The 26644-nt window shown below is 39.5% G+C and overlaps 1 long non-coding RNA gene and 3 pseudogenes across 1 annotated transcript; 3 read left to right on the top strand and 1 right to left on the bottom strand.

Moving 5' to 3' along the window:
- Positions 1-1214: 1214 nt before the first annotated feature.
- LOC111435902 lies at positions 1215-3345 on the top strand (annotated as a pseudogene).
- Positions 3346-12554: 9209 nt separating this feature from the next.
- LOC111435901 lies at positions 12555-14637 on the top strand (annotated as a pseudogene).
- Positions 14638-15450: 813 nt separating this feature from the next.
- On the top strand, positions 15451-18520 carry LOC111436083 (annotated as a pseudogene).
- Positions 18521-20796: 2276 nt separating this feature from the next.
- LOC111435857 lies at positions 20797-21851 on the bottom strand. The gene is made up of 3 exons (XR_002709139.1): positions 21798-21851; positions 21611-21700; positions 20797-20834 (listed from the first exon to the last, which is right to left on the bottom strand). It is a non-coding gene; the product is annotated as an uncharacterized LOC111435857 (long non-coding RNA).
- Between the last annotated feature and the right edge of the window lie 4793 nt (positions 21852-26644).

Below are 26644 nucleotides of genomic sequence, written 5' to 3'. Positions count from 1 at the left end.
ATTATTGTGAAGGAGAAAGGGTACTCCGATACATGAACACATAATAATGCATGAGATCCTAACATTTTTCTATTTTAATTATCATATACAACCCTGCTAACGTCTTCCTTCATATCATATCATTTTTATCATGTCCTTTTATCATATCTTCAATGCATGTATCGGTGCTGTATTTCATGTCAATTCGTAATTTTGTTTGTCAATTATATCATATATCATTTATGTTACACATATGTCATATCACAACATTGTCATGTCCTTGCACGTAACAGTTCACATCATACACATATCATACCATATCATTTATCATAAAAGTCACATAACATAACTCGAGCATGCCTTCAACATATTATATCATAAACATATCAATTTATCACATACAACATAACATTCACTTAACATCTCATATACATATCATTTCATAACAGTTTGCATATATGGGCATATGACACGTGTGAAGCCACATGCATGTGCCATCATTCAACACAGAATTATAACCAAATGATGGTAGGGTCACTTACTTAGTTGACCTAGGCCGAACCTACTACGACCCCTTAATGCTAGCTTAACGCTACTCTCTAAAATTTAATTCTATCTAAAGGGTCCAACATTATAAATTAGAATTCTACCTTGGGAATTGACTCACCTAGTTTTGTATAAAATAATTTAAACTTATTTTTAATAATTTAACTTTTTAGCTCAATTTTTAAAATAAAAATAAGATTATAAAAATATATATATTTTTAAATTATGAAATCAATAAGCCAAAATAGTGCTTTAAGAGTATTATTTTAAGAATTAAAAACAAAAAAAATTAATAATGATCAAAAAGCAGTAGTAATTCATAATTCTTTTTAGCCACATTTTAATTAATAGTTTTAAATGTGACAATATAGTAAGTCATGGAAGAATTAAAATTGCGTGGACTCCTAATAGGTGACAACTTTGTAGAACATTGAAGAATTGTCTCTAAATTCGTTATTTCCCGATATATAATTATTCTACGTAGCTTTCTTTTTCCGTCTTTTTTATGAAAAACATGAATCTTGTCCGGTAAGGAAATAAAAATAAGTAGTGTATTAGATTGGAGGTATACTTTGAACTGCAGTTCAATGCCGGAAGAAAAATATTAATCGAAATAATCGTCATTTCTTCAAGGTATAAATTTCATCGATATATTCAATTTTTTTTTTTTTTAATAATTTCAAGAATTAATGGTTGTTTTTGTGCCCAACGTAGACATATTTACAAAATTCGTAGAAAGTAATGGAAAATTCAAAGAATTAGCAACGAAGGATGCAAGAGGAATATTAAGTCTATACGAAGCGGCACATATGAGGATGTACGGAGAAGACTCAACCCCAAATTTGTTGCTCAAGTTGGCCGTGCTTTGAAATGACCACTAAGAAAAGCCCTTCCAAGATTAAAGGCAAGAGAGTATATATCAATGTATCGACAAGATGCTTCCCATTCTCAAACTTTGCTTACTTTTTCAAAATTAGATTTCGACATAAACTTCATCGAAATGAGTTGAAGGAACTCACATGTTTATATTTATTTGTGTATGCAATTTCATATTTAACCTATAAAATTACATTTTTAGGTTTATTGATACTATTTATTTTAAATTATCTCTCTAAAATTTGAACATTCAAACAAATTTCTCTTATGCAATAGATAGAATTGTTGAGTGCTACTTTGGGACATCGGGTGCGTACTTTAAACTGCAGTTTAATGTCAAAAGAAAAATATTAACTAAAATAATAGCTACTTCTTCAATTTTAGATGATATATATGATGCTTATGAAACATTTAAAGAACTCCAATTTTTCACTCCAGCAATTCAAAAGTGGATAACTAATAAATTTATTGTTTACATATAGCATATGCTTTAAATATACCATACAAATTTCTTCCAAAGTTTAGAAATAGAAGAAAATATTTTTGAAAATTTGTTTTTTCAATATTTCAAATTTGGATAGAGTTTTAATACTATTAATTTCAAATTTGGAGAGAGGAGTAATACTATTTTGAGAAATAGATTTTAATAACTTCTCGAGTAGAATACAAAACACTTTTTTCTTTCAAAATTTACATAGGAGAATCATATGAACAATAATGTTTTTGAATTTTCAAATGGAATAAAAGCATGATTGATATATTCCCGGAGTACATGAAACCTTTATACCTTTATATATAGCAATGTTAAATCTTTAAAAAGAAATCAGCAATGAAATAGGTAAGGATGAAAGTTCGCTTCACATTCATACCACAAAAGAAGAAGTAAGCTTTCGTTGTCTCACTCCTCTATCTTCTTTCCTTCCGTTTTATACATATAAATAAGAGTTATCATTTTGGTTTATATTTATAGATAAAAAAGTTAGCTAGATCCTACTTCAAAAAAGCTAAATAGTTAAACAAAAATTACAAACCAAAATTGAAGGAGTACATGGAATGGGTATTGCATAGCTCAGGATATTCCTTGATTGTAAACATTTCACTCATAGGCTTGGGTGACATAATAACAAATGAGGTAATTGAATGGTTTTCTAGAAGACCTAAAGTTATTAAAGCTGCATTAATAATTGCTAGACTCATGGATGACTTCATTTCCCACCAGGTATATATGGTTTACTATCCTTGGAAAGCAGCACAAACAAAATTGAATTTTTTTAAAGTAAAATGCATTTACTTACCTGTTTTTCTGTTTCAGTTTGAGCAACAGAGAGAACATGTTGCTTCAGCAGTTCAATGTTACATGAAACAATATGGTCGTTCAGAGGAATAAGCTTGTGTTCAACTTCATAAACAAGTGGTTGATGCATGGAAGGACATAAATGAAGCATATCTTCATCCAATTGATGTTCTAATGCCTATTCTTATGTGAGTTGTGAACGTTTACAGAGTTGTGAATGCTTGCACGCCTGAAGCTTTGCGACAACTCCAGCGAGAGCAACGGGTCCTCCAGCAGAAAATGCGGCAAGAAGTAGTGGAAATCTCGCATGCGCACGCGCGAGAAAGAAGGGCAGCAAAAGAAGGAGTCAGCTAATAGCGAGGCCAATCCAGTGCTCGAACTGCAGGAAGAAAGGCTACCTGAGCAAGTTCAGGAACAAGGAGAAGGCCCATGTGGCCCAATCCAAGAAGGAAGAGCTGACTCTTTTCATGGTGAGCGCATTGGTTCTATCCGACAGCCCCAATTCCAATTCCAAATCCACGGAAGGAATCGATGGCGTAGCTGCTTCGATGAGCCTTGTCGATGAGGGTTCAATAGGTCCCGAAGAAGAGCTACAATTGGGCGTAGCAAAGGCACCGGCTGGGGAGTTGATTCAGTTGAAGGAGAAGTGAGTGTTTGCTCAGATCGGCGAGAGAGGCGAGCAGCACGAGCACTGACAATGGGTCCTCGACACAGGGGCAACAAACCATATGACCGGGGCCAGATCTGCATTCTTCGAGCTCGACTCGGGGATTCACGGGACGGTGAAGTTCGGCGATGGCTCTGTCATCGAGATCGAAGGGCGTGACACTATCTTGTTCATCGACAAGGATGGTGAGCACTACAAGCTGACCAACATCTACTTCATCCCGAGGCTCAAGGCTAACCTTGTGAGTCTAGGTCAAATCGATAAGGCCAGCTGCTACATTTCCATCGAGCATGGGCTACTCAAGATCTGCGATGATCAATGACGACTGCTCATGCAAATTCAGTGCACGCCAAATCATCTCTACATCCTGGAGTTGGAGATAAAGCAGCCAGTTAGCCTCTTGGCTAGGATCGAAGAAGTAGCTTGGAAGTGGCACGCAAGGTACGAGCACCTGAGCTTCCCTGCTCTACAAAAACACAAGGAGAAAATGGTGTACGATTTTTTGGGAATCGAAGGCGTGAATAGGGTGTGCGACGGGTGTCTCATCGGCAAGTAGAAGCGCACCTCCTTTCCGTCTCCGGCATCCTACCATGTCGGTGAGCCGTTGGAGCTTGTGCACGGTGATATCTACGGGCCCATCAAGCCGGCGACCCTAGGCGGCAAGACCCTCTTCCTCTTGCTGGTCGATGACAAGAGCCGCTTCATGTGGCTGATCTTGCTGCAAGCAAAGAATGAAGCTGCGGAGGCATTCAAGCGCGTTTAGACGCGCGCGGAGGTCGAATGCGTGAAAAAGATGTGAGTGTTATGTGTCACAATCACACTTTTGATGGCAACGGACTTGCGATTGTGCGACACTCACTTTCAACAACAAGTGAGCTAAGCCAATTCATTCTTATGTCGCCTATGGCCAAGCAACGTATGCTCGAGCCTCTAGCCTCAATTTACGAAGAAGGTTTTAGAAAACGAGGGTAGAGAGAGAGATTTTTGAAAGAGAGATTTTGATCATTAAGCTTTCGACTTTCATAAACGATGGGGTGACCTTCTTGAATAAGGAAACTGCCTAGGGCAAAATCGGAAGCATCTGTCTCTATTTCAAATGGTTTAGAAACATCCATTAATTTGAGGACAGGACCAATTGTCATGGTTGCCTTCAGATCTTCAAAGGTCATTTGACATTCATTTGGCCACGACCAAGGGTGGTCTTTCTTCAGAAGTTCTGTTAATGGGGCGGCTCGTCGTGAAAACCCTTCGACGAACCACCTATAATAGTTTGCCAATCCTAGGAAGGATCGTACATCAAATACGGAAGTAGGGATTTTCCACTATTGGATAGCTTTTATCTTGTCGCTATCCATACTGATCTGTCCACAATTGATGACATGTCCAAGGAAGTTGATACACATTTGTGCGAAGGCACATTTTTCTTTCTTGACATACAACTGATTCTACCGCAACTTGTCAAATACTAGCTTCAGGTGCACCTTATGTTCCTCTAGGATTGCGCTGTATACAACTATGTCGTCAAGGTATACTACGACGAACTAATCTAAGTATTCATGGAAAACCCTGTTCATTAACATGAAAAACGTAGCTGGGACGTTTGTCAAGCCAAAGGACATTACCAGGAACTCAAAAACCCCATATCTTGTTACACACGTTGTCTTGGGCTCGTCCCCTTCGGCGATATGTACTTGGTAGTACCCTGATCGTAAGTCCAACTTCGTGAAGTATTTAACCCCGTGAAGCTGGTCAAACAAGTCGGATATTATCGGCAGTGGGTATTTATTGCATACAGTCACCTTGTTTAAGACTCTATAATCTATGCACAGGTGCCTTTGTAGGCGGATGAATCCTGCCGCCAACAACTCATCTAGTTGTTTCCTCAATTCGGCTAGCTCAGGGGATCCATCCGATATGCATTCTTCGTTGGGGGTTTAACCCGAGGAGGAGTTCAATTTTGTGATCGATGCCTCGACGAGGTGGTAATGTTTGTGGTAAGCTCTCTGGCATTATGTTAGTATAACTGTCTAGTACTTCTTGATTTCGCTTGGAATAGTTTCCTCAGTGATCACTTCTTCCATCAGGGGTATAGCCATAAATGTAGGTTCCTCTCGTGTGGGTCCTCTTTTCAATTGTATGGTCGAGATCATTCTAAGATTACCTAGTTGCTTGATGCTTGCAGGTATTACTGTGGGGTTGTGGTCAGTAATCACCAAGCAGTTCGCCAGTGGCATTGGGATAACATTGTGTTCTAGGAGGAAGTCCATCCCAAGTACCACGTTGAAGTCGTCCATGCGAACCATGACAAGGTCCATCTCTCCTAACCAGGCCCCTAATTTGAAGGGGACTCTTTTGGAGACTCCCACGATAGGCAAGGCCTCGGAATTGACAACTTTCACTTTTCTAGGGTCCTTTTCTATGGTGAGTCCCAATCTTTGTGCTTCTTGGTCGGCGATGAAGTTGTGGGTCGCATTTGAGTCTATCAAGGTGCTCTTGCTCGGTCGGGAGTTTATTGTTGCGTCTATGAACATAAGCCCTTTCTCTATTATCTCCTTTGGGTTGACCTTCTGTTGGAGGGCTGACAAGAATTTAAGCGCACCCATTCGAGGGTTGTCTTGATCTTCCCTCTTGCCTTGCATAGTCTCGACTCCTGTGTCGTTGCTCTCTTGAGTGGACACTTGGAGTGCATTGAGAGAGGCTTGGTGATGACAGTAGGACAATTTGTGGGGGCCTTTACATAACAGGCATTGTAAAGGTGTCGCCGGGTAGTTCTTTTAAGGGTAAGGTCTTCAAGATGTCCTCGCTTGGTTATTTTGAGGAGGTACACTTGGTCTGTCGTTACTTCTGTTTAGTCTATAAGGGCTTTCATTTCGATGAGTTTTGCCCTCAGTGTTTGGGGCTTGTGTTGTTTTTCTTTGGAAGCTCGCTTCATTTCCAAAGTCTAGGAGTCTCTCGGCGCTGGCGATTGCGGAGGCTAGATCTTGAACCTTTTTCTCGTGTATTTTTGTTTTGTCTCACGGTTGCAACCCATTTATAAAGAGAAATACCTTGTCTTTCTCTGACGTGCCCCTGATATCTAGCATCAGGGTCGAGAACTGTCTGACATAATCCCTTATGCTTCCAGTTTGTTTTAGGGCTATTAGTTTTTTCTTAGCTATATATTCTACGTTTTCAGGTAAGAATTGGTCCCTCAACTCTCTCTTGAGGTCTTCCCATGAGTCGATGGTGCACAATCCATTTTCGATGTCTTGCACCTTTGAACGCCACCAAAGCTATGCATCGTCTATGAGATGCATTGAGGTTACTGTCACTTTTATGTCGTCGGTATAGGCCATTATGGCTTTGAAGTACTGTTTGACATCAAAGATGAAGTTCTCCAACTCTTTGGCGTCTCGGTTCCCTTTGAAGGGTCTAGGGTCTGGAAACTTCAGTTTGTTGAATTCTGTATGAGTTTGCCCTGCCGTGACGTTCTCCACGGCTTTCATGGTCACCCCAACTTGGGTGTTCATCTCGGTCATCTTTTCTTGAATGACATTGATCGTTGTTTTGAATTCGTCAGCTAATCCATTAAACAAATTCATCATGGTATTTTGTAGCTCGTCAAACTCTTCGCCACGTCCCTCCTTGTGCGCGACAGAGTTATTAGAGCTACCAGCAGGTCTTGAGCTGCTTATAGGAGCAACTCTTTCTTCGAGCGAGGCCACTTGAAACATTAGTTCTTTGATTGGCAACCCATCCAGGCGGTTGCCCATTGCGTCAATTTCTACTACTTTTCCATTCAATTCCATCTCTTGTGTTTCTAGGAAGCAGACGGTGTCAGGGACTTCTTTGAGGAACAACATTTCCTCCTCTATTAAAGTAAGCCGGCCGGCTTATAATTTGGGTGTCAACTTTGTCATTGACATGGTTTCAGTCTTTACTATGTCACGAAGTAATAAGGCTTTGATACCATTTGTCACAATCATAATTTTGATGGCAGCGGACTTGCGATTGTGCAGCACTCACTTTTCAACAACAAGTGAGCTAAGCCAATTCGTTCTTACGTCACCTACGGCCAAGCGACGTATGCTCGAGCCTTTGACCTTGGTTTAAGAAGAAGGTTTTAGAAAACGAGGGTCGAGAGAGATTTTTGAAAGAGAGATTTTGAAAGAGGTGTTATATATGTAAGCAAAAGAGTAACAACAACGTTCTCACAATATATAACTATCGGTAGAAGTTGACAACTAATCCATATCCCCCTACAGTACATTTTGAGGCATTTCATGTCTGGTAGGCCTAGACATGATTTTTCCGAAACATCATACTTCCTAGAAATACAAAAGTAAAACACTAGAACATGGAAAGACATAAAGGGTTTGGCTTGTCATGGGCATGCGGCCATGAGCAACACTCCTTGGACGAGAATGACCGTGACACTGTGCACGGATCAATATGGAGAATTCACCTCGACGAGCTTGGGCAAGTACTACGACGAGCTTGGCATGTAGTGGCACCTAGCGGCACCCTACTCCCCCCAATAGAATGGTGTGGTGGAGCGCCGGAATCAGACCATCATCAGGACGGCAAGATCACTGCTAATGACGGTTGGGATGCCTGAGAGGTTCTGGGGAGAGGCGGTCATGACAGTCGTCTACCTCCACAACCGGTCACCAACACGAAGCCTTGACGAGAGGACGCCTCACGAGGACTGGTACAACAAGAAACTTGCGGTACATCATCTTTGAGTGTTCGGTTGCGTTGCATACATGAAGATTACGCGTCCCCACCTCGTCCCCAGGGGGCTGAAGGTCGTCTTCATCGGTTAAGAACTGGGAGCATGGCGTACAGACTCTATGATCCTGTGGGGGGGGGGGCAAGCTCACGTGTCGTGCAACGTCGTCTTCGATGAGAACACCTTCTGGCAGTGGAACGACGTGACCGAGGCAGACCAAATCCTAAATCATTTCATGGTGGTGTACCTCGTCATCGAGCTAGGAGAAGGAGGAGCGCAGTATTGGGCACTGTCACCGCTGCCAGCAGCTGCACTGAGTACGCCTTCACCAACATCACCCACAACTCTTTCTGCACCCCCTGAACTAGTGGAGTTCGCAACACCACGTACTGTGGATTCGACATTGGATGCCAGTCACGATGATGGTCTGGCGACGCGTGAGCTCGAAGAAGAGGTGGCCTAACTGCATGCCATCAGCGCGGATGAACAAAACTCTTTCGCCGAAGCAGAAAGGAACCAGTGCTAGCTGAAGGTAATGTAGGAAGAGATGACGTTCATCACTGAGAACAAGACGTGGAGTCTAGAGGATATGCCATCAGGACAACGAGCCATAGGGCTCAAATGAGTGTTCAAACTAAGGCGTAATGAAGAGGGAGAAGTTGTGAAGCACAAGGCTTGTTTGGTGGCGAAGGGCTACATCCAGAAGGAAGGTGTGGACTTCGAAGAGGTATTCGCGCCGTTGATAAGGTTGGAATCCGTTCGCCTGTTGCTGGTGATTGTAGTACATTACTCTTGGGAGATTCACTACATGGACGTGAAGTTCGCTTTCCTCAACGGAGAGCTGAAGGAGACTGTCTATGTCTGACAACCACTTAGATTCCTACACAACGACAACTCCAGCAAGTTACTGCGCTTGCACAAGGAACTGTACGGGCTTCAACAAGCACTACTAGCCTGGAACACGAAGCTGACAGTACCTTGTGTTAGGATCGATATCAGTCGTTAGCTCTGATACCAGTTGTTAGGATCGATATCAGTCGTTAGCTCTGATACCAGTTCTTAGGATCGCACAACAACGCACACACTCGATCTAGATGAACACAAAGAAAAGGATAGAGAAAAGTTGCAAGGAGAACTCTAGCTGAAGGTAATGTAGGAGAGCATGACATGTACACGCATGACCACAGCAAGCAGCGACTGATCGTGGGAGTGTAGGTCGACGACCTCATAATCACTAAAGGCGACATGGAAGTTCTTAGAAGATTCAAGAGTCAGATGTCAAAGAATTTGAAGATGAGCGATCTCGATGTGCTCAGCTACTACCTCGGCATCAAAATGCAATAGAGTACTTTTGGCATCACCATCTGTCAAGGTGCGTACGCGAAGAAGCAGCAGGATACAGTTGCACTAGCGGACAGTAACCCTACAAGGACGCCAATGGAAGCCCAGCTCTAGCTAAGGAAGACCGGTACTACAATGGTAGTCAACGCCACCAATTACCGCAGCATTGTCGGAAGTTTGTGCTATTTGGTAAACATACGCCCTAACCTCCCTTATTCTGTTGGATACATGAGTAGGTTTACGGAAGCACGTAGGGAGAAGAATCTTGTGGCTGTCAAGCGCATCTTGCGCTATGTGGCCGGAACTAGAGGCTGGGGTCTGAGATACTATGCAGGGAGAGGAAAGAAGAAGCTTGAGTTGCATCGACTACAATGATAGTGACATGGTCAGTGACGTTGATGATCGTAAGAGCACCAGTAGGATAATTTACTTCCTCTCAGGCAGCGCGATCTGCTAGCAATCAACTAAATAGAAGGTAGTTGATCGCTTGTCGATGTATATAATAAATTGATGTAAAATTCACAAGAATAAATGCAAGTATACACTATCACAAGTAGCAATTAGTAAGTAAATTATCGATTCCACCGGGAACCTATCTTTTTGGTTAATTTTATCACTGGAAATTAATTGAGTTTTTGGGTAACATTAAAATGGGTATTGGTGATTTTAACTATTTAAACAAAACTAAAACAGAGTGCCACTGCTGTCGAAAAACAGAAAATAATGAGAAAATCAACTATAATGAGGAAGGTTCGGCTAAGAGGTTACTATGAGCTAGGAAGGGGACTTTATGGATCTATTGGTTATAAGCTCTAGTGATATAAAATTAATTAATTAAACTCATTAATTAATCAATTTCCATTCATTAACTATAGGTCACTCCATTACAGACCTAGAGTTGCACTCTTATGCACTATAGAACAAGTTATGTCTATTGATATAACCATTACAAGTAAGTCGATCATTCATGAGTTGTTCATAATTACAGCGGGGTGAAAAGTCCGTTTTACCCCTGTAAGTACATCTTTCACCTTAAGTACTACTAATTCTCTAATGAACAAATTGTTTATGATCAAATCATAAACCAAGTCCCTCTCAGACCAATGAGAGGGTGGGGCCCCCATTGTTCAAGTCTGAAATCAGACTTAAAGAGAGAACAACTCATCTACTTTCCTTATATGGAAAGGAGTGAATTCCATCTCATGATATTATGTCCCAACTCCCTATTTGGTCAAGTCACCAAAATAGTAGGCATATTGAATCGGCTAAAGAACCATTCTCACTTATGTAAATTAAAGGACAAACCCTCACAGACAGGAGTTCATAACTCACTCAAGATTAAGATCGAGTCGCATATGATCAAAATGTGAAATATTAATCTTCTCAATAAATGGATTTATAAAGAGAGATTAAATATTTCTTGGTCCAGTCTTATACAAACTTATTTTATAGGATACCTCCACTTACATGTCTCCACATGAACGATTTGGATCAAATCATTTGTAACGATTACAAAGTGGGCCGTATCAATAGTGTTACCAGGATAAGACACCCAACCTTATCGATATACTAGACTTTTTAGGTTATTATTTGAACACGATCCTCTTATATGTCAACCACATATTGTTCAAGATTACATTAATAACCTTGAATTTTTTTTGTATGGATAATAATTAAATTACAAATAAAGTAATAGAAATGATGGTTAAAAACTAAATAATTGATAAGGATGCTTTAGGGCATAAATCCCAACAATCTTCCACTTACACTAAAGCTGGTGAGGCATGTCTTAGGGCATACTCTATACCCAACATGTTCTCCCACTTGCTCTATAGAAGATGAGACATGTCTCGTAATTCTAGGCATTCTAGATGACTCTTAAACACTTTAGCCTAAAGAGCCATTTTATATAAATCAAAATAATTATCAAGTCATTAACGGCTAAAAATGACAATAAATATATATATATATATATATATATATATATATATATATATAAAATAATTTAGACAGAATATTATTTCCAATTTTTTTAAGAAAAGCTTGTTGGAGTTGGAGATAGAGACTCTATAGGACCTACTTTTGGCCTCTTATATTAAATTTTTATTTTTATTTTTATTTCGTGTTGAATATATTTTTTAATCAACTAGATACAATATATTTTATTTCAGGAGTATTTTAAATTTTACTTTTTCAGGTTATATTTATACGCCAAGTTATTACAGTTATAATATGAAGATGATAACTCTTGAAACGCTTCACATAGAACGTCAAAAGTTTTCATATGAGGTTATATAAAATTATGTTTGCTATATTTATAAAATAGTAAAAATAGCATTTGTGTTTTCTTTACACTAAATGTTGAGTTTTTTTGCAATTCTATATAGCTTAGGTATTATGATTGGAATCATTCAAATTTGACCTAATCGATTTTACTAAAATATTGTGCTTATTTTAGTTTAATATTGTAATATTAGCCTAGTGAATATATTTATTATCACGTGCCTAAATCAGTAAATTTTGGTCGTTCAATTATTTTAAACATATATTTTAAATTTAGATGGTTGAAAAGTTAATTGCCCTCGATTACAGTGCGGTAGAATATTCATACCTACATAGTTATAGTAAAATATAAAGTTTTTATCTTAAAAAAAACCTAATAAATACTCTTAAACTTTTTATAAGAAAGGAGAGTTAACCTCCTTAAAAACATTAAAAAAAAAAAGAAAAAAAAAACCATTAAAATTTAAAAAAAAATTCAAAAAAAAAAACTTTTATTGATAATATACTATTTAAAAAATTCTCATAAATTTTGAAAAGTAAGATTGAGACCGTTAATTTTTTTTAAAAAATTTTAAAGTTTTTATTTTGCTGATGTTTCCATTTATATAATAACCTAATAAAAATTTTAAAGTAGCACTTTTTAAAGTATTAACAATCTCCTAATCTACTTTGGGTTGGTTTCTCTCACCTTAATAATCTCTATTTATAGATTATTGTTTGAACATAATTACTTAGTAAAAATCCATAAATATCAATTAAAATAAAAATTTTAAAGTAGCCCTTGACTTTCTAGTCGTCGTCTTCTTCTTCTTCCTCCTCCAATTCCCTTTCTCTCTCTTCCTCCTCTGTTTCTCTCTGTTTTCCCCCATTAACGTCTTATCAATCTCCTCGGAAACCCCACCCCACCCAGATTCCTCCACCGCCGCTGATATGTCCAATGGCGGCGGCGAACTGCCTTCTGAGGAACGGTGCTCGGTGGAGGAGGTGGCTCTGGTGGTGCCAGAAACTGACGACCCGACTCTTCCTGTGATGACTTTTCGATCATGGGTTCTTGGTCTCGTTTCTTGTTGTCTTCTCATTTTCCTCAACACTTTCTTCACTTACCGTTCTCAGCCACTCGCCATCTCCGCCATTCTTATGCAGATCGCTGTTCTCCCAATTGGCCGCTTCATGGCCTCCACTCTCCCAAACAGGGACTTCCATTTCTTTCGATGGAAGTTTAGTCTCAATCCTGGCCCTTTCAATATGAAGGAGCATGTTATTATCACCATTTTTGCTAACTGTGGCATCTCCTATGGCGGCGGTGACGCCTATTCCATCGGCGCCATTACTGTCATGAAAGCTTATTATAAACAGGGCTTGAATTTCTTCTTAGCCCTTCTCATCGTCTTAACTACCCAGGTTTGCATCTTTATGAACGAAAAAGGGCCAATTCCAAAGTTTTGTCTTTTGAATATCGATTTTAGTAAAAAATAATGAACACCCATTTTCTAAAACATCCCGATTGATAAGATCTAGACCCTTTTCTTACATTCCCCTGTTTTGAATTTTTTTCTCTTTGGCTGTTCTTCAGGTTTTGGGATATGGATGGGCTGGAATGCTGAGAAGGTACCTGGTAGATCCTGTTGAAATGTGGTGGCCTGCAAATCTGGCACAGGTTTCTCTGTTTAGGTACGGTTTCTTAATCCCTTTTCCAGATTTGGAGCTCAGAGGCTTAGCAGCTTTTAACTCTGACATGCTCTGTTTTCTTTGCCTTGCTCTGTTTTCTTTGTCCTGTTTTAGAGCCCTTCGTGAGACGGAGGACAGATCAAAAGGGATGACAAGGATGAAATTCTTCCTAATCTTGATGGGAGCAAGCTTTGTGTACTACGCTTTTCCAGGTTACTTGTTACAAATCTTATCATTCTTCTCGTGGGTTTGTTGGGTTTGGTCTCGCAGCATCACGGCTCAGCAAATTGGGTCGAGCCAGGGTCGAGCCAAAGTGGACTTGGGCTCGGTGCTTTCAGCTTTGATTGGGCTGGGATTTCGGCCTACCATGGAAGCCCACTGGTGTCGCCATGGTCCTCAATTCTAAACGTGGGTGTTGGGTTTGTTATGTTCATTTATATCATCCTCCCTGTTTGCTACTGGAAGTTCAACACCTTCGATGCCCGCAAATTCCCCATTTTCTCTAATAAGCTCTTCACCAGAACAGGCCAGAAATATGATACTACCAAGGTTTTGACTCCCGATTTTGAGCTCAATGTTGCTGCTTATAATAACTACGGGAAGCTCTATCTTAGCCCCTTGTTTGCCCTCTCCATTGGATCTGGCTTTGCCAGGTTTACTGCTACTCTTACACATGTCGCATTGTTTCACGGCCGGTATGCAATCAACCCATGTTTGTTCACACATTAAGTCGATTAAGTTTAGAGACTAGAGATCGAATACATATATCACTATAGTTATAGACCAAGTTTAAGATTGTGCACTTTCAATGTTTTAGAGACATATGGAAGCAGAGAAGGGCAGCAATCAAGAATGCAAGACTGGACATCCACGCCAAGCTGATGCAATACTACAAACAAGTGCCAGAATGGTGGTTCTTGATCCTATTATTTGGTAGCACTGTGATATCTCTTCTGATGTCGATTGTGTGGAAGGACGTCGTGCAGCTGCCGTGGTGGGGTATGCTATTCGCCTTCGCTATGGCTTGGATTGTCACCCTCCCAATCGGGGTCATTCAAGCCACAACCAACCAGGTAATCGAACGGGAATTAGTAGTAGTAGCACACGCTCGACTTTGTTTACGTTCTAAAACAAACGACTTATAAATCCATATGGAATGTTATGCAGCAACCTGGATATGATATCATAGCACAGTTCATCATTGGTTATATTCTCCCTGGAAAACCAATAGCAAATCTTCTTTTCAAGATCTATGGAAGAATNATAAAATAGTAAAAATAGCATTTGTGTTTTCTTTACACTAAATGTTGAGTTTTTTTGCAATTCTATATAGCTTAGGTATTATGATTGGAATCATTCAAATTTGACCTAATCGATTTTACTAAAATATTGTGCTTATTTTAGTTTAATATTGTAATATTAGCCTAGTGAATATATTTATTATCACGTGCCTAAATCAGTAAATTTTGGTCGTTCAATTATTTTAAACATATATTTTAAATTTAGATGGTTGAAAAGTTAATTGCCCTCGATTACAGTGCGGTAGAATATTCATACCTACATAGTTATAGTAAAATATAAAGTTTTTATCTTAAAAAAAACCTAATAAATACTCTTAAACTTTTTATAAGAAAGGAGAGTTAACCTCCTTAAAAACATTAAAAAAAAAAAGAAAAAAAAAACCATTAAAATTTAAAAAAAAATTCAAAAAAAAAAACTTTTATTGATAATATACTATTTAAAAAATTCTCATAAATTTTGAAAAGTAAGATTGAGACCGTTAATTTTTTTTAAAAAATTTTAAAGTTTTTATTTTGCTGATGTTTCCATTTATATAATAACCTAATAAAAATTTTAAAGTAGCACTTTTTAAAGTATTAACAATCTCCTAATCTACTTTGGGTTGGTTTCTCTCACCTTAATAATCTCTATTTATAGATTATTGTTTGAACATAATTACTTAGTAAAAATCCATAAATATCAATTAAAATAAAAATTTTAAAGTAGCCCTTGACTTTCTAGTCGTCGTCTTCTTCTTCTTCCTCCTCCAATTCCCTTTCTCTCTCTTCCTCCTCTGTTTCTCTCTGTTTTCCCCCATTAACGTCTTATCAATCTCCTCGGAAACCCCACCCCACCCAGATTCCTCCACCGCCGCTGATATGTCCAATGGCGGCGGCGAACTGCCTTCTGAGGAACGGTGCTCGGTGGAGGAGGTGGCTCTGGTGGTGCCAGAAACTGACGACCCGACTCTTCCTGTGATGACTTTTCGATCATGGGTTCTTGGTCTCGTTTCTTGTTGTCTTCTCATTTTCCTCAACACTTTCTTCACTTACCGTTCTCAGCCACTCGCCATCTCCGCCATTCTTATGCAGATCGCTGTTCTCCCAATTGGCCGCTTCATGGCCTCCACTCTCCCAAACAGGGACTTCCATTTCTTTCGATGGAAGTTTAGTCTCAATCCTGGCCCTTTCAATATGAAGGAGCATGTTATTATCACCATTTTTGCTAACTGTGGCATCTCCTATGGCGGCGGTGACGCCTATTCCATCGGCGCCATTACTGTCATGAAAGCTTATTATAAACAGGGCTTGAATTTCTTCTTAGCCCTTCTCATCGTCTTAACTACCCAGGTTTGCATCTTTATGAACGAAAAAGGGCCAATTCCAAAGTTTTGTCTTTTGAATATCGATTTTAGTAAAAAATAATGAACACCCATTTTCTAAAACATCCCGATTGATAAGATCTAGACCCTTTTCTTACATTCCCCTGTTTTGAATTTTTTTCTCTTTGGCTGTTCTTCAGGTTTTGGGATATGGATGGGCTGGAATGCTGAGAAGGTACCTGGTAGATCCTGTTGAAATGTGGTGGCCTGCAAATCTGGCACAGGTTTCTCTGTTTAGGTACGGTTTCTTAATCCCTTTTCCAGATTTGGAGCTCAGAGGCTTAGCAGCTTTTAACTCTGACATGCTCTGTTTTCTTTGCCTTGCTCTGTTTTCTTTGTCCTGTTTTAGAGCCCTTCGTGAGACGGAGGACAGATCAAAAGGGATGACAAGGATGAAATTCTTCCTAATCTTGATGGGAGCAAGCTTTGTGTACTACGCTTTTCCAGGTTACTTGTTACAAATCTTATCATTCTTCTCGTGGGTTTGTTGGGTTTGGTCTCGCAGCATCACGGCTCAGCAAATTGGGTCGAGCCAGGGTCGAGCCAAAGTGGACTTGGGCTCGGTGCTTTCAGCTTTGATTGGGCTGGGATTTCGGCCTACCATGGAAGCCCACTGGTGTCGCCATGGTCCTCAATTCTAAACGTGGGTGTTGGGTTTGTTATGTTCATTTATATCATCCTCCCTGTTTGCTACTGGAAGTTCAACACCTTCGATGCCCGCAAATTCCCCATTTTCTCTAATAAGCTCTTCACCAGAACAGGCCAGAAATATGATACTACCAAGGTTTTGACTCCCGATTTTGAGCTCAATGTTGCTGCTTATAATAACTACGGGAAGCTCTATCTTAGCCCCTTGTTTGCCCTCTCCATTGGATCTGGCTTTGCCAGGTTTACTGCTACTCTTACACATGTCGCATTGTTTCACGGCCGGTATGCAATCAACCCATGTTTGTTCACACATTAAGTCGATTAAGTTTAGAGACTAGAGATCGAATACATATATCACTATAGTTATAGACCAAGTTTAAGATTGTGCACTTTCAATGTTTTAGAGACATATGGAAGCAGAGAAGGGCAGCAATCAAGAATGCAAGACTGGACATCCACGCCAAGCTGATGCAATACTACAAACAAGTGCCAGAATGGTGGTTCTTGATCCTATTATTTGGTAGCACTGTGATATCTCTTCTGATGTCGATTGTGTGGAAGGACGTCGTGCAGCTGCCGTGGTGGGGTATGCTATTCGCCTTCGCTATGGCTTGGATTGTCACCCTCCCAATCGGGGTCATTCAAGCCACAACCAACCAGGTAATCGAACGGGAATTAGTAGTAGTAGCACACGCTCGACTTTGTTTACGTTCTAAAACAAACGACTTATAAATCCATATGGAATGTTATGCAGCAACCTGGATATGATATCATAGCACAGTTCATCATTGGTTATATTCTCCCTGGAAAACCAATAGCAAATCTTCTTTTCAAGATCTATGGAAGAATCAGTACCGTTCATGCTCTTTCTTTCTTATCTGATCTTAAACTTGGCCATTACATGAAAATCCCCCCAAGATGCATGTACACTGCCCAGGTGATCTTTTAGCAAACTTCAGTGTTTTTTTTAAGAGTTTATGATCTTGACTGATTCGTGTTTTCTCAGTTAGTCGGGACACTCGTTGCCGGGACCATTAACCTCACTGTTGCTTGGTGGATGTTAGACAATATAGAGAACATCTGTGATACTGAGGCTCTTCAACCTGATAGTCCATGGACGTGTCCGAAATACCGAGTGACGTTTGATGCATCTGTTATCTGGGGACTAATAGGACCGAGGCGATTGTTTGGACCGGGCGGGTTGTATCGAAACTTGGTGTGGCTATTCCTGATTGGAGCTCTTCTTCCAGTTCCTATTTGGGCATTGAGTAAAGCTTTCCCTGAAAAAAAATGGATTGCACTGATAAACATACCAGTCATATCCTATGGCTTCGCAGGGATGCCACCAGCAACTCCTACAAACATAGCTAGTTGGCTCATCACTGGTACCATCTTCAACTATTTCGTCTTCCGACACCATAAGCGATGGTGGCAGAAGTACAACTACGTCCTCTCGGCCGCGCTCGACGCAGGGACAGCATTCATGGGCGTGCTGCTTTTCATTGTGCTGCAGAATGGGGGCCATAGCTTGAAGTGGTGGGGATCACAACCCGATCACTGTCCTTTGGCTAAGTGTCCAACCGCTCCCGGGATCGTCGTTAAAGGATGTCCAGTGTTTTAGCTAGATCGTCGAGGCTCGGGACGATGAAACTGATAGCCATTATATTACAGAAAGTTAGGTTCAGGTTCTTGCTTTGCTTATGTTGTTTGTAAATGTTAGTTTGAAGTGATTTGGGTAGGGTTTATATATGGCATCATGTTAACTACAAGTTGTGCTATATCATTTAGTATATGGCAACGGAGAGAGCAAAGCATAAAATAAAATTCTAGTAAAGTTCGCTTCAAGAGACTCAAGCACCGATTAAGCTCGACTTAGGGTCATGATGCGAAAGTAAGTTCTCTTTCTTAGCTGTGTATGAGCTGTCATTTCTAAGGGTTCCTTCTTGCTACTATAAGGTAGTTATCTTGATTAGATGGTTCTAAGGTTTTAAGTTATCTTAGTTAGATGTTCTGCTAGTCCTTATATCATTATCATCATATTCATAGACCAATATCTCATAGGTCTTTGAGGCACGACTCCGAAGTCAATTCCAACCCATAGTTCTCATCATACCTTTATAGACAATGTTCTCAGATTTTTTTAGTTGGCATCTCCCTAATAGGCTTCATAATATTATAATCATAAAAGGAGGTTGCGATCCTCAATGTTGCCAACACTCATCTACCTATTTGGTCCTTAATCATGATTAGGGAGCGGTTAGAGACCCCCTAACCACACCCACAAACACTTGTCAGGTTTATCTCACAAGGTTCATGCATTTTAGAGCTTAATCCTAGTTCTACCCGCTAATAAACATAATAAAATGTTATATAAAACTCCGACAGTCGAGTCATGTTTATGACTAGGGGTTAGTTGGCAAATTCCTAATAGTCCCCGCACAACAACATCAACATACATGCATGATCATATCATCATAAGGGACATAGTATAGTGATCTAAACATGGTTATCTAGTCATACTTTCACTTTTGTATAATTATGAGTTCATTCTATCATTGTCATAAAAATCGAGCATCATAATAGTTTAACGGCTTATTTTCAATCAAATCAACTTATTTCAGTTCTAAAATTTAATAACATATTTTCATACATATTATAAGCTCGTCTTAATCTAAAGTTCATATGGGGGTTGTTAGACAAACACGACTGTCCACAATGGTATGATATTGTCCACTTTGAGCGTAAGGTCTCATACCTTTGCTTTGGGCTTCCCAAGAGGCCTCACATCATTCTCTAAATGAGCCTATGTGGGACTTTCATCATTCAACAGGGGTAACTTACAAATCCATGAAAAGACACATTGATTATCGTGGGTCTAGCAAATCCATTTCGGCAGCTGTTTCTTCGCGGTTCGGATAAAAAATTTGGATAAACCAACAAAAAAAATATTAGAACTAGATTATATTTAAGATCAAAGATTTAGAAGTAAGATTTGAAACTTGTTCTAAATTGAGTCGTTCCATGATCAAACTTGATCAAGGCTTGATTAAATGGCTCGCAATCTACGGCAAGAATTGCTTAAAACTTAGAAATGATAGAAATGATGCTCAATTTCTGAAGATGAAAGTCTCAACTTGAGAACTCAATTTCATTAATTAAAAATGTGCTTTCTTACATACTAATTTGTGGGTATTTATAGTCACACACAAGAACTCGTACTTTTCAAATGTTCACTAAAATAAATTAGTGGCCAGGATTGTTAAGTTACTCTCCCGCTAACCTCCACATGTCGAGTAAAAAAGAAGTAATGACATTTTGACAAGTAACTTCCCACCTTTTACCCACTACAAGAACTTATAGAATTAAAATAATATATAAACTTTTCAAAAAAATTATCAATCAAGTGCTATATATATAGCGATCCCATCCTCCACTTCAATCGTGCAAATATTCACGTATGAAGCTCTAAATGGTTGTTCCTCAATTGAGTTAGCTTGTAACCAATGAAATGGAGGTTTAATCGAGAATGTCTAATTTTGTAGATGAAAAATGAATGCTTGTTGAATTTTTTTGGTCTTGGATCGCGTAATAGATTTAGTTGGAACATTTGGAACACCATGATACTTATCACTTTGCTCTTCATTGCTCAAGTATTTTTGTAGGACTAGAGGCTCATGGTCTATGACTGCGTCTCTTGTAAGGACTTGTTCTTTGATTTGCATAGGTGAAAATTGTTTTTGTAGCTAATTCGATATGGCTTTTGTGCGGATCCTTTACAACTTTATGTCTCTCCATCACTTTGTGTAACGACCATAATATTTTACCTATTTAATCTAAGGTCATTACCATACTTTGAAATGCGGAATATACATTTAATGGACCCTATTCATAAATGTTGTTCGCACTCGCCTTTTTATTACCTCAAAAACAAAGATTACAAGGAAAAAAAAAAAGGAAACATTATTGAAAGAAAGGAAAAAGCAACAAAAACAAGAATGAATAGTTTATTCTACCCTAAGGTTTATTATGCGAATACATTTCATCCCCTTCTAACCTATACTAGAAATGAAAAAAAAAACAACCAACTACCCTATGCATGTGCCACGACCCTAAGGTGTTCGATGCCGTCGTCGTTGTCACATGGGTGCCTTGCCCTTATCTGCAAAAGTAAAGTAGCACGAGGCTTGAGTATTTCTAGAATATTCAGTAAGTGACCCCCCTATCGGGGTTATGCGACAAACACATGCAATGAAATGATGGGACCTATCGTTCCGTTTCGTTTCTTTTTCGTTTCGTTTCGTTTTATTTCATTTCGTTTTCCCAACGGTGTAGTCCTAACAGGTAATCGTGGACGTGTATCATATACTCTACACGTAGCCCATACGTGCGAGTATGGGCTCACCAGCTAGTTCGCACACCGGGACCCGTTAAATCTAAAACCGTCACGGCAGCGCTATGCAGAGCATAACGATCGTTGTCCTGCCATTTGGATGTACGCGTCCGTACCCTCGTGATGGGATAGGGGTATCCCCCCAAATGCATGAACACACAATATGCATGAGGTCCCACTAGTCCTACAGTCATCATTTAATGAGCATAACCCCGCGTCACGTTTTCATGCTTACATGTCATTACATATCGTACATATTCCTAGCGGGGTTATGTATCATGCAATTTACCGTATTCCATATCATGCAATTCATTCAATCACATTCCCATACTCATACAACAAGCCATAATCGTACACGGGTCACACATCGGTACATGCATTCATATCACATCCAATAAGTAGCATAAATAACATACATTCACATTCACATGATTTCGTACTTAAGCATATTAAGCTAGCAAACAATTTAATGGCACGTGCATAACCACGGGCACATGCCAACATACGGCAATTAATGCGTAACCTACAATGGGTGAGCCACTTACTTGGTAGGCCTTAGCCGAAGTACTCCCTAGAATATAACGTAAGCTCTTAGCTCCTCGTGGACGTTCTACACTTCCGTTGGTGGTTGGTTTCTATTGGTTCATGAGTCACTTCCGTTAGTATTCCACAAATAATAATAAATTCCCAACTGGAATTTGTGAAATACGACCTTAACATGTTCCCTTTTACCTTAAACAGGGCCGAAACCAGGTCCGAGTGGGTCGGAACGGTGTCAAACGGGCTGGAAACAGGTTTCCCGAGCCGAATAAGCCACTGGAGCCAAAGAGCCGCCGCCGAGCCGATGAAGCCGCCTGAGCCGAGAGGAGCCGTGCTGCAGACGTGACACGTGGCACAATCAGAGGGCGACGTGTGTGCAGGCGTCTTGGGTCGAGACGCGGGTTAACGGGTCGAACGCAAGTGACGGGCCGCGCGGTGATGGGCTGGCTCGCGGGTGGAGGCCGAGTGTTTGGGCTGTGGGTAACGTGGGTTCTGGTTCGACCGAAGGGACGGGGTTCGGTTCGGGTTTCCAGATCTGGATCTCGGGTCGGACTTCGTCCTCTTCGCCCGACTCCAGCGCGATTTTCCGGCGGTCTCTCTCTCTCCTCGACAACGTCGTCCCGACGTCCTTTTTTTTCCTTTTTTTTTTCCGTTCCCAAGCCTATCCTTCACCCTAACCCCGTTTTTGGTACAAATTTCGTTGGTAAGGGCCTCGCACTCCCGGATCTGGAGAAGCTCGAAAGTCCGCTGTTCCGTCTTCCTTGCCGACAGTGTTCAGCGTCGACGGTGTTCAGCGTACGGGATTCGTCTAAAACCTACTCTTTATGTGTGTAAAGGGTTCTGGGATTACTTTTGTGGTGTGAAATGGGGGTTTTCGACGTCGATTCGTACGGTTCGGCTTCGCCGGAGTTCCGTCGGTTTTCTGTTCTCTCTCCTTTTTTCTTACCGTTTTCGTTTCTTTGCAGGTGCTTTCAGGGTGGCTGAAGGTCGGGGATGCGATTTGTGGCATCCAAGCCCTCGGCCGTCCTTTGTGGGTCGTGTGCGAGCGAAAACTCCGACATTCGCCGGAGTTTTCGGCTCTGCCGACGACCATCATGTTTTTTTTTTTTTTTTTTGTGGTTCCGTTACACTTTGAAAGTGAAAGGTTGGGCTAAATCTTCATTGAGTACCCAATGCTTTTTATAAACTTTTCTATAATTTCTAGGTATCTTAGCCTAATACTATAAATACTGGCTCACTATGTAACTTGATTATCTCCTCTAGGTACAATTGCTCCCACTTATCTATCAAATAGGCAGTCTTTCTTAAGATGAAGTGTGTCGATCTATCAAATAGGTAGTCTTTCTTAAGATGAAGTGTTCCAATTTTGTCAGCCTATCAATGATGACCAAGATTAACGTGAAGCATTTTCTTGTCTTTGGAAACCCTAAGATAAAGTCCATGACCACATCTTCCTACTTTCGTTGTGAAATGCTCAGATGTTACATTAATTTTGAGGGTTTATGTATTGGTGCTTTAACTTGTTGACTGAACGAACACTTATTCGTATATTCTGCTACGTCCCTCATCATACCGTACGACTAGTAGTAGGTCTTCAGATCCTGATACATCTTGGTACTTCTTGAATGCATCGTGTACAACAAGTTGTGAGGCTCTGATAACAACACCCCTTTCAGTTTATCATCGACAAGAACACATAACCTGACGTTCTAAAGAAGACTGTCATATGTGGTCAATGAAAACTCTCATGTGTGAGCGAATCATAAACTTCGCCCAGGATCCTCTTCCTATGTTGCTATGATTTGTTGCCTCAAAGTCGATTGGATGGTCAAATAGGCCAACTTTGTTGCTGCTCCTTTGACCATCACTTCTATCTCGACCCTCTCCTTGTTAGCCTATATCTCAACTTGCCTCGTGTCAGTGTCGACATGGGCCATTTCCTGCTCAGGCATTGGAGGCTACATTCGTCGTACCTAGGTGGTAGAGAATGTCCATATCGTAGTCCTTGGCTAACTTCAACCACCTCATGTGCCTCATGTTCAACTCTTTATTCATGATCCGTACTTGAGGATCTTGTGATGTATGTAGATCTATATCTTCTCTCCATGCAAGTAGTGCCTCTAGATCTTCAGGTCAAAGACCACTACACCAACTCCAAGTCATAAGTTGGTAGTTATTCTCGTATTCTTTCAACTATTGGGAGGCATAGGCAATCACCATCTCATTCTACATTGGTACGCATTCTAGTCCCTTACCCGACGCACCAATATGTATAATGAAGTTCCCAGTCCCATCCGGTATAGTAAGCATTGGCGTCGTTACCAGTCTCCATGCTCAGTCTCATATAAACGACTGTCCCTTCTATGTCAACTGGGTCAGGGCGACTATAATCCTAGAGAAATCCTATATGAACCCACAGTAGTAGCCTACTAGTCTCAGAAAGCTACGTACCTTGACCACTATAGTCGGATGAGACTATTCCAATTACTGCATTAACCTTAGTTAGGTCCACTACTATTCCTTTTTTCGACACCATGGGGCTCAAGAAAATTACCTTTTGGAGCCAGAACTCGCATGTAACGGCCCAAGGCAACCAACAGTAGATATTGTCCTCCTTGGGCTTTCTCTTTCAAGTTTCCCTCAAGGTTTCTAAAACGTGTTTGCTAAGAAGAGGCTTCCACACCCCTTATAAAGAATGTTCTGTTCTCCTCCCCAACCGATGTGGGATCTCACACGACATTTTGAAAACTTTCTTACTATTCAGTCATCTCTTGGAGTCAAAAACTTGATACCACATGGCCGGCGACAGTAGAATTTTCTTAATTCTCTCGTATATATTAATATTTATTTAATCCAAATTCCTTTTAGTCTACATTCAAAATTTTGGTTATTAAAATTGTACGCTTCAAGCCAAGCAAACTTATCTTGCCCTGAACGGGTACACCTTATTCGTATATATATAAAATTTCAATTTTTTTTTAGTGTTTCTTAGTTATCACATCTTCAAGATCACTTTCATTTAAACGTAGTCTTCGTTTATTTATGTTCGACTCCCTTGTCCTACGTACAAATCAGAGCTAAAGTATAAAAGTTGGAAGTGGCAAAGTATCTATTCCTTGTAGTGGTGGCAGTTCAAGGCAAAAGCCATTTTGTAGAACGAGGTGCCCACCAAAAGCCCCACAAATTCTCAAGCATGCGCCTACAAAGTGGTTCAACTTCTGAGCTCTAAAGACACATAAAGGTCTTGTAACGATGAAAACGCTCATAATCACACAAGAACTTGTATGACCTCTCTCATCATGTAAGCTCACAAAGATTAGTCCAATTTTCCAAGTATCTAAGAGGACCTAGGACCACAACAACAATTGCTTCCTAAATGATTAGAACATTGAAAAAATTCTCAAAATGTCAGAATGTGAACGGAAAAGTCTCTTGCTCGAGTGTACAAGTAAATGAAATTCATAATAAAAGCTCACGATGGTTAAATTTTATCCATCATTTAGCGTACGAACTCAACAAAATCTAGAGCATAACTAAAACGTACATTAAACATAGTTGAACGGTAATTGGAATATAATAGTTCTAAAAAATCACTTAGAATCATTCGACTTTAGAGATCATACAAAAATCTGACATTGTAACATTGAGTGAGTTTGGATATATAGTTGACATATCTATGTCTCATTTAAGCCAAACTTGGTGTGTTGGTACACGGCTACGAACATCAAATCTTGGGTAGAGGTGTATATCCAACCCGACAACCCAGACCAACGCAACTCGAATTATAGGGATTGGATTGGGTTATTTTTCCTGAACCCAAAATGATTGGGTTCGATTTTGGGTTCATTGTATAAAAACCTCGGGTTGACCCAAACTAAACATAATATATAAAATACATTATAAAACTTGTGAAGTCACGAGTCTATTAGAATGGTAATGTTTTCTTACTAGAAAATTACCCGCACGAGTTCGAGTTCGACTCCGACTGTAGCTGAATTCATCTTATTGAATTTCTTTTATATATTTTTATTATTATGAGTATCTTTTATATATTTTAAATTTCTCATCTAACTATAAATCATCAATATTTCATATTATTTTTTAATATAAATAAACAGACTCTTATTATTCATTGTTTTGGTTTGTGTCACAACAAACATTTGTTTTTCTTCTTTTTCTTTTTTAACAAATTTCTTCATATGGTCAGCTTATTATGTTTTTTATTTTTGAATTTTTTAAAAGATAAGAAATCATGGAGTGGTTTGTTCTTCAAATTTTAAGAGTTCATAAGTAATTTAAAAATAAAGTACCTTTTATTTCTAAATTTTTTAAAGCTTAAAGATATTAATTAAAATTTTGAAAATTTAAACGGATTCTTCAAACAAAATGAAAAGTAATAAGATCTTTTTAGGAGAAATTCCAAAGAATGAACTCTTGAGTGGGTATAAAGGGAATTTTTTTTTTTTTTTTTTGAAGGAGCCCCTATTTAATAAGGTAAGTGGCCCTATGTTAGTTGAGGCTCTTTTCCATCCTTTTTGACTTAATGAAGCTTTCTCATCAATCGCCTTTCTCTGTGCTTGACAATATTACTCGAGAGCCTCTTAGCAATACGGCACAGTGCCTACTTACTAACAGCTTTCGGCCTGCGTATTGAAAATTTGAAAATATTGGCTCAATCCCATCTTGGTTGGGATAAAGGCTCTCTTGGGCCTATTTTTATTTATGCTTTTAACTCTTTTATATATAGAAAAAGAGACTCAACATTTTGACAGCTAATTTTGGAATTTCTAACTTTGGCAAGGGTGTATGCCCTTCAGCTTGTCTTGTGTCTATACTTCTTTTAAAACTTTTGAAAATAGACCCATTTTTAAAACATAATGTTTCGGATCCCTAGCAGATAATTATGATGTAACAAGGTAAAATTATTTTTATGCCCCTAGTTCATTAAATGCAAAAGAAGAAAAAAAAAAAACCTTTAATTTTTACCAAACTTTTGCCAACTTTGTCTACCAAATTAATAGTTTAAACCAGAGTTTGAT

The sequence above is a fragment of the Cucurbita moschata genome, unplaced genomic scaffold (assembly GCF_002738365.1).
Source record: "Cucurbita moschata cultivar Rifu unplaced genomic scaffold, Cmos_1.0 Cmo_Scf00051, whole genome shotgun sequence".
Lineage (NCBI taxonomy): Eukaryota > Viridiplantae > Streptophyta > Magnoliopsida > Cucurbitales > Cucurbitaceae > Cucurbita > Cucurbita moschata.
The sequence above is the reverse complement of the archived record's forward strand: the minus strand, read 5'-3'. Positions and strand labels throughout refer to the sequence as shown.